At 45.5% G+C, this 14,725-nt stretch overlaps 1 protein-coding gene across 2 annotated transcripts in view; it reads left to right on the forward strand.

The window, feature by feature from the left end:
* Positions 8,013–14,725, forward strand: part of MANBAL (mannosidase beta like) — a 28,913-nt gene continuing 22,200 nt past the window's right edge. Inside the window, exon 1 of one of the 2 annotated variants that reach the window (XM_005672921.3) lies at positions 8,013–8,098. The gene's annotated coding sequence lies outside the window, so the exon portion shown is untranslated. Of the gene's footprint in view, positions 8,597–14,725 lie in introns of both variants that reach the window. The other variant, XM_021077555.1, reaches the window with a different exon arrangement.

Below are 14,725 nucleotides of genomic sequence, written 5' to 3' on the forward strand. Positions count from 1 at the left end.
TTATTTATTTATTGGCTGTGCTCGAAGCATGCAGAAGTTCCCAGGTCAGGGATCGAACCCGCGCCACAGCAGGGACCAGAGCCACAGCAGTGACAAGGCCAGGTCCTTAACCTACTGCACCACAAGGGAATTCCAAAGCTTTTCAGATTTCAAAACTGTGGGAAACCTTGGGTCTCAAGAACAAGTTATGGGAGTTCCTGCTGTGGTGCAACAGGGAAAAAAAAAAAAAGTTATAGCCATTTGGATTTTCCTGGGATGGGCAAGTCCTCTGTGGTGCTGAAGCGTCTGTCTCCCTTCTGATGGAAATTCTGTTTGATGACATCTCTAAGGAGCCCAGAATTGACATGTGAACCCTTCTCCTTTGTAACAGGAAGATTCTGGAAGATCTGAGAGCACAGGAATAGGACCTGGCTACCATGGGTTTACAGACACCCAAGAATCTAGCCCTCAGTTTACACCTTGTGGAAAGCAGGAGAACAGGCCTTGAACTCTCAAAGCTGGTTATCAGCTAGAAGGCTCCTGGAGGCCCGACGAGCCCAGATAGAGCCCCCAACACTCTCTGGGCTCTGCTGGCTCTGAAATGAAGTTCCTGGCCTTTCCGGCACATAGAAAATGGCCCTACCATTTGGAGGAAAGTGGCCCCTGGTTTGGGTCCTGCTTTCTGGATTCATCAGAAACCATGCTTGGCATTCCTGGTTTCATGCTGGAGCTGAAATTAAGGGCAGAGAAAGAGTGATAGAACACTGCAGAGCTGGGCTCGAGGCCGGATGTGGACAAGATTCTGCCCCAAGAACCCCCTGCTCTGAACAAGGTCCTGGACTTGGAACTCATCACGGTCTCTAGCTGACCCTTGCCACTGGCACGGCTGCCTCCAGGTTCAGAGTCTGGGCTGTGGGCTTCTGATGGTCATGGTTAGGTACAGCATCTTTGTTCCATCAGGGACTGAGAAGAGGATGAGTTCATCCATCTGCCATAATGGGGGAGGAGGGCTGACCCTTCCTATCTCTTAGGATTCCCAGATGGGGGTTCAGATCTTGTGCAGCCCAAGTGACAAATACCAGCTTTCCCCCCACTCTGTGAACCCCATATTCTCTTCTAGTCCTCTTCAGAAGGACACCTTCTCCTGGGCCCAATTAGTCACTCAACAAACATTCATCTGAGCCTACATGTACCAGCAGGGTGCTAGGTGCTAGGAGGCAGGAATGAACAAAGGAAGTAAATTTTACATTCTAGTGGTTGAGACTGATGATAAATAAGCAAAAAAGAGTTACAGATTGTGATAGTGCCATCGAGGAAGTGGGCAGGGAGCCGTGATAGAAAGTAAGGAAGTTCTGAAGTTCCCGTTGTGGCACAGCAGAAATGAATCTGACTAGGAACGATGAGGTTTTGGGTTTTATCCCTGGCCTCGATCAGTGGGTTACGGATCTGGCGTTGCCATGACCTGTAGCGTGGGTCACAGATGCTGCTCGAATCCAATGTTGCTGTGGCTGTGGTGCAGGCAGGCAGCCATAGCTCTGATTGGACCCATAGTCTGGGAACCTCCATATGCTGAGGGTGTGGCCCTAAAAAGCAAAAAAAAAAAAAAAAAAAAAAAAAAGAAAAAAAGAAAAGAAAAGAAAGAATTTCTACTTAGAGAGTCTCTGCAACCTATACCCCAAAACCTAGTGGTTTAAAATACTCACTTATTGGAGTTCCCTCTGTGGTGCAGTGGGTTAAGGATCCAGCGTTATTTCTGCAGCGGCCTGGGTCACTGCTGAGGTGTGGGTTTGATCCCTAACCTGGTAGATTGGGTTAAGGATCTGGCGTTGCCATAGCTGAGGTGTAGGTTGCAGCTGTGGCTGAGGTTTGATCCCTGGCCCAGGAATTCATACGCCGTGGGTGTGGCTAAAACAAAAACAAAAAACAAAGAAAAACCTTATTTATTTAGCTCATGATGTTGTGGGTGGGGAATTTGGGAAAGGCTGGCCTGGGAGGTATCTGGGCTGGACTCATCGATATCAGCTGAGGGTTTCTGGGGCTGCAGAATCTACTTCCAAGACGGTTTCTTTTTGTCACACACTTTTTTTTTTTTTTTTTGCTTTTTAGAGCTGCACCTGAGGCATATAGAAGTTCCCAGGCTAGGGGTTGAATCAGACCTCCAGCTGCCGGCCTATGCCACAGCCACAGCAACGCCAGATCTGAGCCACATTTGTGACCTATACCACAGCTCATGGCAATGCTGGATCCTCAACCCACTGAACAAGGGCAGGGATCGAACCTGCATCCTCATGGATCTTAGTTGGGTTTGTTGCCGCTGAAGCACAACAGGAACCCCCTGTCCACATTTTATAGTGAAAAATTTTCAAATATATTAAAAAAAGTGAACGACCTGAACAGCACGCACTATACCTACCACCTACATTCTGCACTTACCACTCGACAGTCTTTGCTTTATCGCACATCTACCCATCTCTCACCTCCCCAAGGTGGTGTCCTCACTCCCAGGGCTGGTGTCTGACACTCCTGGATCCCCTTCCTCCCCACGTGGCTCGGGCTTCTCACAGCTCTGTGGTCTCAGGCTTGTTGCACTTCCAGGGTGGCTGACTTCCAGGCCAGTTAGGCGCCAGGCCCAAAACATCTCTTCCACGCTACGCTAGGGGTCCGAGCAGCCATGAGGCCAAAGGGTCCGTGGGATGGGCAATTCTGCAGGAGCCACCTCTAGAAAAAAATGATTATCTAGAAAGGGCCATCAGGGAAGTCCTTTCTGAAGACGCAGTATTCACCAGGTGCCCAGCACTCTGTATCTATCAATATTCTCCCCTCAGCAACCCTGAAAGATAGGTATTATTATTCTCAACTACAGGCGAAGTAACTGAGGGCTGGAGAGGTTAAGCAACTTCCCCCAGGCCTCTCAGAGCTTGTGTGCATAACCGGCTCGCCACCCAACCAAGCAGTTCAAGCCAGATGAGCGCTCCAGGCCTGAGTTCTCCAGGAAGAGGAGAAGGGTCAGCAGGACATGAGGTATCTGGGAGGGCTTCATGAGGGAGGTGGCTCAGTGTGGGTCTCATATGACGGGCTGGATTTGGATATGGGAAAAGGAGAGTGGAGCTGCAAGCCTCACTTTTCCACCTCCAAGCCTTTGCCTTTGTTGGTGTCTTGCCTTGGAATGCTCTGTTCCCCTGCTCTTCACATGACAGGCTTGCTCTCATCCCTTGGGGCTCAGCCAAATACTGCGTCTTCAGAAAAGACTTCCCTGATGGCCCTTTCTAGCTAATCATTTTTTTCTAGAGGTGGCTCCTGCAGAATTGCCCATCCCACGGGCCCTTTGGCCTCATGGCTGCTCGGACCCCTAGCGTAGCGTGGAAGAGATGTTTTGGGCCTGGCGCCTAACTGGCCTGGAAGTCAGCCACCCTGGAAGTGCAACAAGCCTGAGACCACAGAGCTGTGAGAAGCCCAAGCCACATGGTGGTGAACACTCAAGACATAGCAGCTCTGATTAATCATTTCAGACTGGTTCACCCTGTCGTGTTAATCTATTTTAGAATGTTTCCTCAGAGCAGATGCCAGGCCTTTTTCAACTTTCCCTCTTTCATCATGCAAAGCAGCGTGCCTCACGTAGATGTTACGGGTAGGAGCAAGCATGCCGCAGAGCTCTCCCCTGTGTTGTGGTGCTAATGGAGCCATGCAAAGCACAGAGATAAGTAAGACTCAGCTGGATCCATCCAGAAGCTTCCAGAGGGTGAGAAAAGAGCTGTGCTTGCAGCAGCCATGCTGGGGATCTTTCCCATTTGGATCCAGATAATAACAGGTTTCAAAGCACCTGCACATCTGTATGAGGTTGCTAGGGCTGCCCTAACACAGTTCTGCACACTGGATGGCTTAAACAGCACATTTATTTTCTCACAGTCCTGGCAGCTAGGAATCAGACATCAAGGCCAAGGGCTGTGGAGAAGAATCTGTTGCGTGTCTCTTCCCTGGTTTCCAGCAGTTTGCTGGCAATCTTTGGCATCCCTTGACTTATAAAAGCATCACCCTGATCTCTGCCTTCATCGTCACATGGCATGCTCCCTATGTGTGTCCAAATCTCCCCCTTTAATGAGGACACCAATCATATGGGATTCGGGCCCATCCTAATAACCTCATTTTAATTTGATTACCTCTGCAAAGACCCTGTCTCCATATATGATCACATTCTGAGGGACTGGGGTTAGTTCTCCAACAAAAAAAAATTTTTTTTTTTGTTGGGGGGACACAATTGAACACATGGCATCTCTGTAACAGAAACAGACCCCAGGACATGGAGAATAGACTTGTGGTTGCCAAGAGGGAGGGGGGATGGACTGAGAGTTTGAGGTTAGCAGAGGCAAACTATTACATTTAGAATGGAGGCGTTCCCACTGTGGGGCAGTGGGTTAAGACTCCCTCCCCCCTCCCTCCCACTCCCTCCTCCCTCCTTCCCCCTCCCTCCCTTCTCCTTGTTCTTTTTTTCTGTTAATGGCTATACCTGTAGCATATGGTCCTAGGGTAGGGGCTGAATCCGAGCTGCAGCTGCAGGCCTGTACCACAGCCACAGCAACACAAGATCTGAGCCACATTTGCAAACACCATCTCGCATTAACACCAGATCCTTAACCCACTGAGACCTAATCTTACCCTCAAGGCCAAGGATCAAACCTGCATCCTCCCAGATACTGGGTAGAGTGCTTAGCCCGCTAGGCCACAATAAGAACTCCTTGATCACCTTTTCTTGATTGTATCTCCCATGTTGCTTATTTTCTCTTGGTTTCCTCTTCTCCCTACACATTTCATGGCTCACAAGTATACATTTCTTTGCAATCGATTAATGAGGGTGTCAGATAACCCCTCATCTGTAAACAGTGAGGGTAGGACCTATATACTCATTATTGCCTTGCTGATTCCACAGTGTATGATCCAGAGCAGAAACTCCACAAATATTTCTTGAGTGAATGCATAAATAATACATCTTTAGACCCTCCATATCATCTCACATAGCATGGGATTAGGGGATGTTGAGTGAATTATAATTATTTCTGTCTGTGTCTTTCAAGAGAGAGTGAGTTCCTTGAGAGTAAGAGTACGTCTCATTCTTTTTTGAATCTCTAGCATCCAGCCCCTCCTCCTTGATCTTCTCTGTACTAGCTATCTATGCAGAAAGCAAATTACCCTGAAACTCAGGTTTAAAACAGTGATATTTTTATTTCACAATTTCTGTGGGTCAGGAATTTGAGAGTCATTTTTCTGAGTGTTTCTGGCTCAAGGTCTCTCATGAGATTATATTCAAGATTTGACCAGAGCTGTAGTCATCTGAAGCTTTGACTGGAGGATCCACTCCCAAGATAGCACACAGACATGGCTGGCAAGTTGGAGTTGGTTGTTGGCAAGAGGCTTAGCTATTATATAAGCAAACCTCTCCCCAGGGCTGCTTGAGTGTCCTTACAACATGAATCCCATGAATGATCAAGGAAGAACAATGTCTTTTACGTCTTTTTTTTTTTTTTTTTTTGTCTTTTTGCTATGGAGGTTCCCAGACTAGGGGTCAAATTGGAGCTGTAGCCACCGGCCTACGCCAGAGCCACAGCAACGCGGGATCCGAGCCACGTCTACAACCTACACCACAGCTCACGGCAACACCTGATCGTTAACCCACTGAGCAAGGTGGCAGGGACCGAACCCGCAACCTCATGGCTCCTAGTCGGATTCGTTAACCACTGCGCCACGACAGGAACTCCGTCTTTTATGTCTTAATCTTGGAACTCATACTCCATGATTTCCACAGTATCCTATTGGCTGTTATCTGTCAGCCCTATTCAATGTGGGAAGGGGCCATACAAGGGCATAGATACCAGCAGTCAAGAATCATCCAGGTCTGAGTTCCTGCCATGGCACAGTGGGTTAAGAACCTGATTGCAGCGGCTCTGGTTGCTGCAGAAGTGTGGGTCCAATCCCTGGTCCAGTGTGGTGGATTAAAGGATCTGGATTGCTGCAGTTGCAGTGTACGCTGCAGCTGTGGCTCGGATTCAACCCCTGGCCCAGGAACTTCAATATGCTGCTGATGCAGCCATAAAATTAAAAAAAAAAATAGGAGATTCATTCTTGGAGTTCCCATTGTGGCTCAGTGGGATAAGAACATGGCTGGTATTCATGAGGATGTGGGTTTGATCCCCAGCCTCGCTCAGTGGGTTAAGGATCTGGTGCTGCTTCAAGCTGTGGCATAGGTCGCAGATGCAGCTCAGATCCAGCTGTGGTATAGGCTGGCAGGTGCAGTTCCAATTCAACCCCTAGCCTGGGAAATTTCTTATGCTGAAGGCGGGGTCCTAAAAAGAAAAAGAAAAAAAAAAAAAAAAGAATCATCCAGGTCTATAGTGGAAGCTGGTTACCATGTCCTACTAATTCTCCTTTCTTACCATTACATGCCCTACCTATACTCAGTCAGGAACTCTGTACTGTCAGCCAAACACATCACATTTTATGATAATGTGTTCAAACTGTAAGCTGCCCATAAGGGCTGAGACCACATCTCTGTGGTTCAGCAACTAGCACAAGGCATAGATTAGGTACTCAGTGAATGTTTTGAATGAATTCTATTAATCTGCTTCTGTCTGAATTATAAAACTGTGCTTGTTTGTCTCCTCTCTGCATTGCAGGCTCTTAGCTCAGGCCCTAGCATAGAGTTAAGGCTTCTATACAATGCAAGTCAAATCTACACTAAGGCATCACATCAGATCAGTCAGAATGGCCATCATCAAAAAGTCTACAAATAATAAATGCTGGAGAGTGTGTGGAGGAAAGAGAACCCCCCTTCACTGTTGGTAGGAATGTAAATTGGTGCTGCCACTATAGAAAACAGTATGAGTTTCCTTAAAAAACTAAAAATAGGAGTCCCCTCGTGGTTCAGCAGTAACGAATCTGACTAGTATCCATGAGGACGAGGGTTAATCCCTGGCCCTCATCAGTGGGTTAAGGATCTGGCGTTGCTGTGAGCTTCAGTGTAAGTTGCAGATGTGGCTCAGATCTAGCATTGCCTGTGGCTGTGGCTGTGGTGTAGACTGGTAACTGTAGCTCTGATTCAACCCCTAGCCTGGGAACTTCCATATGCTGCAGGTGTGGCCCTAAAAAGCAAAATAATAATACAATAAAATAAAAATTTTAAAAATAAAAAATAGAGTGACAAATCCTATGACATCACTTATATGTGGAATCTAAAAAAAAAAAAAAAAGATACAAATGAGGAGTTCCCATTGTGGCTCAGTGGTTAACGAATCTGACTAGTATCCATGAGCATGAAGGTTGGATCCCTGGCCTTGCTCAGTGGGTTAAGGATCTGGTGTGGCCATGAGTTGTGGTGTAGGTCACAGACTCCGCTGGGATCTGGCGTTGCTGTGGCTCTGGTGTAGGCAGGCAGCTACACCTCACATTCCACCCCTAGCCTGGGAACCTCCACATGCTGCAGATGCAGCCCTAAAAAAAGCAAAAAAAAAAAAAAAACAAAAAAAAAAAAAACAAATGAACTTATTTACAAAACAGAAATAGACTGATGGACATAGAAAACTTACGGTTGCCAAAGGGGGAGGGGAGGAGCAATAAATTAGGAGTTTGGGATTAACAGACATAGACAACTATACACAAAATGATTGACAAAGTCCTACTGTAGAGCACAGGGAACTATATTCTATGTCTTATAATAACCTATGAAGGAAAAGAATCTGAAAAAGAATATATCTATGTGTATAACTGAATCACTTTGCTGTACACCTGAAACTTATACAACACTGTAAATCAACTATACTTAAAAAAAAAAAAAAAAAAAAAAAAAAAGAGTAAGGCTTCTGCAAATGTGTATAAACATTTCCTGAAATGGGGTGTGATAAAGCCGCTGGGAGAACCGAGGCGTCTGGACCTCACCTCCGCAGATCTCTCCCTCCATCTAAAACCGACACAATCGGGACAAACGTCTAACAAAGCCCAGAGCCAGTATCCACAAATTCTAACAACGCTGGCGGGCGGAACCGAGTCCGCTGGTTGCTCAGGAACGTCACTTCCGGGATGGGGGAGTGTCACGGGGAACCACTTCCGGGGCAGTGCCGCGGCGGCGCGGGAGGTGAGTTTTGCGGCTGTAGGGGCCCGGCGGTGCTTTGAGGGTTGGGCGGAGTAGTACTGGCTGCGGAACCGAGAGGGGTTGGGCTCCGGCGCCGGCCCGGTCCGGCTGTCTCGGAGGCGCTTGGTCGCAGAGCTGCGCTTGGTGCCTAAAGTAAATAACTTCCTGGGGCGCTTCCAAGCATTCGGAAGTTACTTGGAGAGGGAGGTTTGAGTCCCAGCGAGGCAGAGGGCCTCGGTTGCTGCAGCCCAGCGCCTTAGTTTTGAGCCAGGGCCAAAACTCGGTGTTCCTTGCAGATTTGACCTGTCCTTTCTTTCCACGGGCGGAGCATTAGGATTAGCCAGAGCTCCGGAGTCAGTCTGGCCTGGGGTTCGACCCCTGAGTGTACCTGTATTGCTCTGTAACTGGGGACTATCTCTGGTTCTCAATTTCCATCTCTGTAAAATGGGCTCTTAGACTTGATCCGAGGATTAAAGGCGGTGGTGGAGGCAAAGCGCCTTAGTAAGTGCACAGTGCGTGTTTGTTTGCCGAATTGTTTGTTTTTAGGAGAAGTGGGAAATGACTGAAACGTTTTACTTTTTAGTAATTCCAAATTGCGGGACATCTGCCCACCAGTTTCAGCCCACTGGCTGCTGATTCTGATTGCTGTGGGGGATGGATTACCTTTGCATAGGACATAACTCTAACCCAGTTTTGGGTAGTTCTTGGGGACTTTAATGGGATGGGTCTGGGTATATAGCCCATGTCTCTAAGGCAGTGATTCTTGACACTGAGTTTCTGTTGAATTCTCAGGACACAATTTAAAAATCATTTCATTCAAAGCCAGGAATCCCCTACCAACATATTTGGAATCTGGGTTTTTCAGTCTTAGTGAAGACTTTGTTTCTACTTGCTAAGTCTGGACAGCTAGACATGTCTTAGGGGTTATTTATTTTGGAATGTTGACCTTTTTCCCCAGTAAACTTCTTATTTAGAACAATTTTAGATTTACAAAATTATTGTGAAGATAGGACAGTGAGTTCCCATATACAACTCCCATTTACCCAATTGCTAACATTCTACAATAGCATATAGTACTTTCGTCACAATTAATGAACCAATGTCAGTAAGTTATTAATATTTGTGGGGTGTGTGTCTTTTTAGGTCGGCACGCATGGCATATGGAGGTTCCCAGGCTAGGGGTCTAATCAGAGCTGTAGCTGCCGACCTATGCCACAGCTGCAGCAATACAAGATCTGAGCCGCGTCTGCGACCTACACCACAGCTCACAGCAACTCAGGATCCTTAACCCACTGAGTGAGGCCAGGGATCGAACTCACATCCTCATGATGTCAGATTCGTTTCCTTTGAGTCACTACGGGAACTCCAGTAAGTTACTATTAGCTAAAGTCCATGCTTCACATTTGCTCCGTTTTCTCCTAATGTTCTTTTTCTGTTCCAGGATCCCACATTATATTTGGTAGTTGTGTCTCCTTAGGCTCCTAGGACTGTGATAGTTTGTCAGACTTTCCTTGTTTTAGATAAACTTGACAGTTTTGAGTATTATTACTTGTCAGGTATCTTGTAAAATTATTCCCAATTGGGATTTGTTTTTCTTATGAGATTGGAGTTTCAGGGTTAGGGGAGGAAGACCACAGAGGTAAAGTGCCATTCTCATCACATCACAGTAAGGGTGTATCTGTCAGTGCAGGTTATCACCGTTGATGTTAACCCAGATCACCAGCTGGAGTTAGTCAAGGTTTTCCACTGTGAAGTTACTCTCCTTCCCCTACTTTTCCATATCGTACTCTTGGAAGGAAGTCATTATGCATAGACCACACTTAAGGAATATGGAATTATACTTCACACTTAAAGGCAGATTATCTACGTAAATTGTTTGGAATTTCCATGGGAAATTTGTCTACATATTAAATTGTTTATATCAGTATGGTCTTGGATTTTATACTTTGGGTTATAATCCAGTAGTATCTTTTTTATTTTGTTGTGCAAATTGTTCAGACTTTGGCAATTGGGAGCTCTTTGAAGTGGCTCCTCTATCCCTTTGACATATCCTAATCAGTATGTTTTGGCATTTTTGGACACTTTCTTACTTTCTGGTTCATCTTGTATATTTTCTCCTTCAGACCTAGAATTAATCATTTCTCCATTATTGGAGAATGGTATTAGACAAAAAGATCTGAGTGCGAGGTGTACGCATTGCTACTGGGATGCCTCTGTTTCTAGGACCTCTTAGCTGATCGAGCGAGAGATCTGAGTGTGTATACTAACCTACGCACACACAGCACACACATATCTACAAATACGTACGTAGCCGTCTGTATCTATATTAAGCTAAACATGGGTTCATTCTGATATCCGCAACTCCCATCCATTCCACATGGATCATTCTAGCTGCCTCTGGCTTATTGTAACCTTCTACTCCAGTGGCGACAAACCTAGTTCCCATTATCCCATTTACTTAATTGTTCATTTCCAGTGTACATGTATAGTACTTTCAGAATTGTTAACTGTGGCCCATGTCGGAAATAACTTGATTAACTGGAGTATAGTGCACATGCACAGTTCCTTTTGCCTCTAGTCTTGCAGACTCTACATATTTCCAAAGTTACTGAGATCAGCACCTGATTCTTCCTGTCCCTTCAGTGAAATTGTTTAATCTGGAGTTCCCGTCATGGCGCAGTGGTTAACGAATCCGACTAGGAACCATGAGGTTGCGGGTTCCATCCCTGGCCTTGTTCAGTGGGTTAAGGATCCGGCGTTGCCGTGAGCTGTGGTGTAGGTCGCAGACGCAGCTTGGATCTGGCATGGCTCTGGCTGGCAGCTACAGCTCCGATTAGATCCCTAACTTGGGAACCTCCATATGCCAAGGAAGCAGCCTTAGAAAAAAGCAAAAAGACCAAAAGAAAAAAAAATTGTTTAATCCATTTAGATTCATAATGTCACATTCTGCCTTCTATTCTTGGATACCTAAATGATTTTTTTTTAATCTGCATACATTAAAGTTTACGCTTTGTGCTGTAAAGTTCTATGGATTTTTAACCAATGTTTAATGTCTTGTATGAAATATAGAATAGCACACCTTCAGGTACACCTCAGAAATCTTGTTGGCCCTCTATAACCTGAGAATTGACCACCTCCACTGCCACCTGGTGCAAGTGTGTCTTTTTGACTGTGATAATAGCCTCTTCACTGGTCTTCCTGTTTTCATTTTTATCTCCATAGTCTGTTCTCAACACAGCAGCCAGAGGGACTGTTTAAAAATGAGTCAAATCATGTCGTTTCTTTGCTAGGAATCTTCCAGTGGCTCCCCTTTCACCCAGAGGAAAAGCCAAAGTCCTAGTGGCCTTACACAGCTGCTCACTCTACTCTCCTTGATCATAAAGTTCATTCCTGCCTCAGGACCTCATCCCGTGCTATTTCTCCATCCTGGGATACCTGCAAATACTGAAAAGACTTGTTCTTTTGCTTTCTTCTTGCCCCTGCTGAACCATCACCTTCTCAGAGAGATCTTTCCCTGACCACCTCATGTTAAATACCACCCTTTAGCTCCCTGTTTATATTATCTCATAATACTCACCCCCGACATTATATCTGTATATATGTGTTTGAGTGCCTCTAGTTGAATGAAAACTCCATGGCAGGAACTAGAATGATGCTCAATAAGTATGTGTCCACTGAATGAATGTCTCAGACCAATGGTGTCTAGCCTTCAGGGATGAGCCTCAAGGGGTCTAATAACCTTATGAAATTATTTGCCAAGTTTGGTGAAAAATGGGTCTGTACATTTTATTAAATTCTGGTGGGGGTATGGGTTTCTCCGATGTATAAAAACTTGCTCTGAAGCAAGTCTGGAGCACCACAGGGTTAGAGACACTGCAGGATGTTCAGCTCTGCCCTGAGTCACAGGGAGAGCCTACACAAGCCCTGTGCCTCTCAGCCCTCCCCACTCCCTGTTGTTAAATGAGGCCATTGGTTGAGGCTCTATTCTTGTTTAAAGGTGAGAAACAACATAGGTTTCATCCATTACCAAATATTTGAGTCAGGCCCTGAAACGAACTTAAGATGGACCTAGGGGCTCTGCTGTCCGGGGGCTTATAGTGGAGCAAGTAAAACCATTAGACTGTGTAGTGTTTTTCAGATGATAAGAAATACAATTTGAATTTTGACCCAGAACTTGTATGTAGATGGTTATAGCTGGGGGGGGGGGGAGCTTTAGGACACAATACTCACCCTTACTAATGTGATATTTTCTATTGTCATTTATATAATTAAATAAAGTACTGGTTAATAAAATTAAAAGGAAAAAGTGCCAATTGCACCCCCCCTTAACAGTTTCCACAGCTCACTGATGGGCCGCAGCCTGTAGTTTGAAAACGACTGACCATCAGGCAAGTTTCAGTCTTACCCATCAGCCAGTTTGAATCCTGACTTTGTCATTTCTCAGCCAGTAATCCCTGGGAAGTCCACATAACCTGTTAAGCCTGTTTCCTCATCCTCATTGGTAACACCCGCCTCCCAGAGTGGTTGTGAAGCGAACTCGATGCTAACTGTAAAGTGTGGTGCACGTCTGGCAAATGATTTGCTCACTGCTACTGCCTCTGCTGTGACAGTGGAGGGGGCGGGAGGGAGCAAAGCCTGTCACGGAGTCTGAGGGATACAAGCCTTCTAGTTGGGAGCTGAAGGCTGAGTAGGACTCCTGTGACTTCTGTAATCAGGAAAGCAAAGCCCAGAAATCTCGGTAGGCAGGCTGGGTAGTAAAGCACAGGGGTGCTGAGAAAATTAGACGGGAGTTCTAAAGCAGACACTGGATGTGTAGAGTACTTTATGTTTTCCAGATCTCTGTTATAACCACCCTCTGGTTATATCTGTGCTGTCTAATATGGAGGTCCTTTAGCCACATGTGACTATAAATTAATTAAAGTTAAGTAAAGTTAAAACGAAAAAATCAGTTCCTTAAGTCTGAATTAAGTTCCATTAAGTGTTAATATGTGGCTGATGGCTACCATATTGGAGAGCAGGGCTATAGAACATTTCTGTTATTGCAGGAAGTTCTCTTGGGCAATGTTTCACTAGACCCTATGAAAGTCTTGTGAAGGGAGTGGATAGGGCATGGATCTTTCTTTAAAAAAAAAAAAAAATTATCCATTTATTTATTTATTTGGCTGCACCCACAGCACACAGAAGTTCCCAGGCCAGGGACCGAACCCAAGCCACAGCAGTGACAATACCCGATCCCCAACCACTAGGCCACCAGGGAACTCTTTCAATAATACCCCCCTCCTTGGAGTTCCCCTCGTGGCGCAGTGGTTAACAAATCTGACTAGGAACCATGAGGTTTTGGGTTCGGTCCCTGGCCTTGCTCAGTGGGTTAACGATCCGGCATTGCCCTGAGCTGTGGTGTAGGTTGCAGATGCGGCTCGGATCCTGCATTGCGTTGCTGTGGCTCTGGCGTAGGCAGGTGGCTACAACTCCTATTCGACCCCTAGTCTGGGAACCTCCATATGCTGCAGGAGCGGCCCAAAGAAATAGCAAAAAGACAAAATAATAATAATAATAATAATAATACCCCCCTCCTTAAAACTTATGACCCTTTCGCTTAAACAGCAACTGTTTACATTTTCTTATGTCCTCCTTTAATCTTTAGCTAATGAAAGCATGGTTTATACATGGTTGCAATTGCAGTGTTTATTTGACTGTTTTCTTTTTTCAATTAGTATAATTTTGCAAAGACTTTCCACTGGCCTGATACTCAACATTTGTATTTGCCATTTTAGCCAAGGGGGAATATGCCATGATGTACCATAATTGGGTTAACTGCTTCTTTATTATTGGATGTTTTAGTTGCTTCCTGTTTTTCAGTATTATGAATAGCACTACCATGCACTTTTTTTGTACCTGAAGCCTTTTCCTTCTTTTGAATTGTTTCCTTACTCTAAATTCTAGGAAATGAGTTATTCAGTCAAAGGATATAATCACTTTTATGGCTCTTGTTATATATTGCCTAATTGCCATTAAAAAAAAAAAAAAAAAAAAAAAGCAGCTGGAGTTCCCGTCGTGGTGCAGTGGTTAACTAGGAACCATGAGGTTGCGGGTTCGATCCCTGGCCTTGCTCAGTGGGTTAAGGATCCGGCGTTGCCCTGAGCTGTGGTGTAGGTGGCGGATGCAGCTCGGATCCCAAGTTTCTGTGGCTCTGCTGGGGCTGGTGGCTACAGCTCCGATTCGACCCCTAGCCTGGGAACCTCCATATGCTGTGGGTGCGGCCCTGGACAAGGCAAAAAGACAAAAAAAAAAAAAAAAAAAAAAAAAGCTAAATGCATTATAGCTTTGAATAGATATTATTGTTGTTGTTTGGCTCATGAGAAAATCAAGTCTAGAGGAGGTCAGGAGATTGGCCTGAAGTGTAGCTAATTGCTGATAGAAGCAGGGTTTGTGCTCCTGTCTGACTCTTGGCCTCCAGTTCTTATCGACAAATATTCTTAATAATGTTGCTGTTAGTAACACTAATAAATCTAAGTATTGATAATCCCATAAGGCTTGTTATAGTCTTAAACATAAAGTTTAGGGCCAAGAGAGTTCCTGTTGTGTTTCAGCGGGTTGAGAATGCAACATGGTGTCCAGGAGGACGTGGGT

This window comes from Sus scrofa, chromosome 17, assembly GCF_000003025.6.
Source record: "Sus scrofa isolate TJ Tabasco breed Duroc chromosome 17, Sscrofa11.1, whole genome shotgun sequence".
NCBI classification, from domain to species: domain Eukaryota; kingdom Metazoa; phylum Chordata; class Mammalia; order Artiodactyla; family Suidae; genus Sus; species Sus scrofa.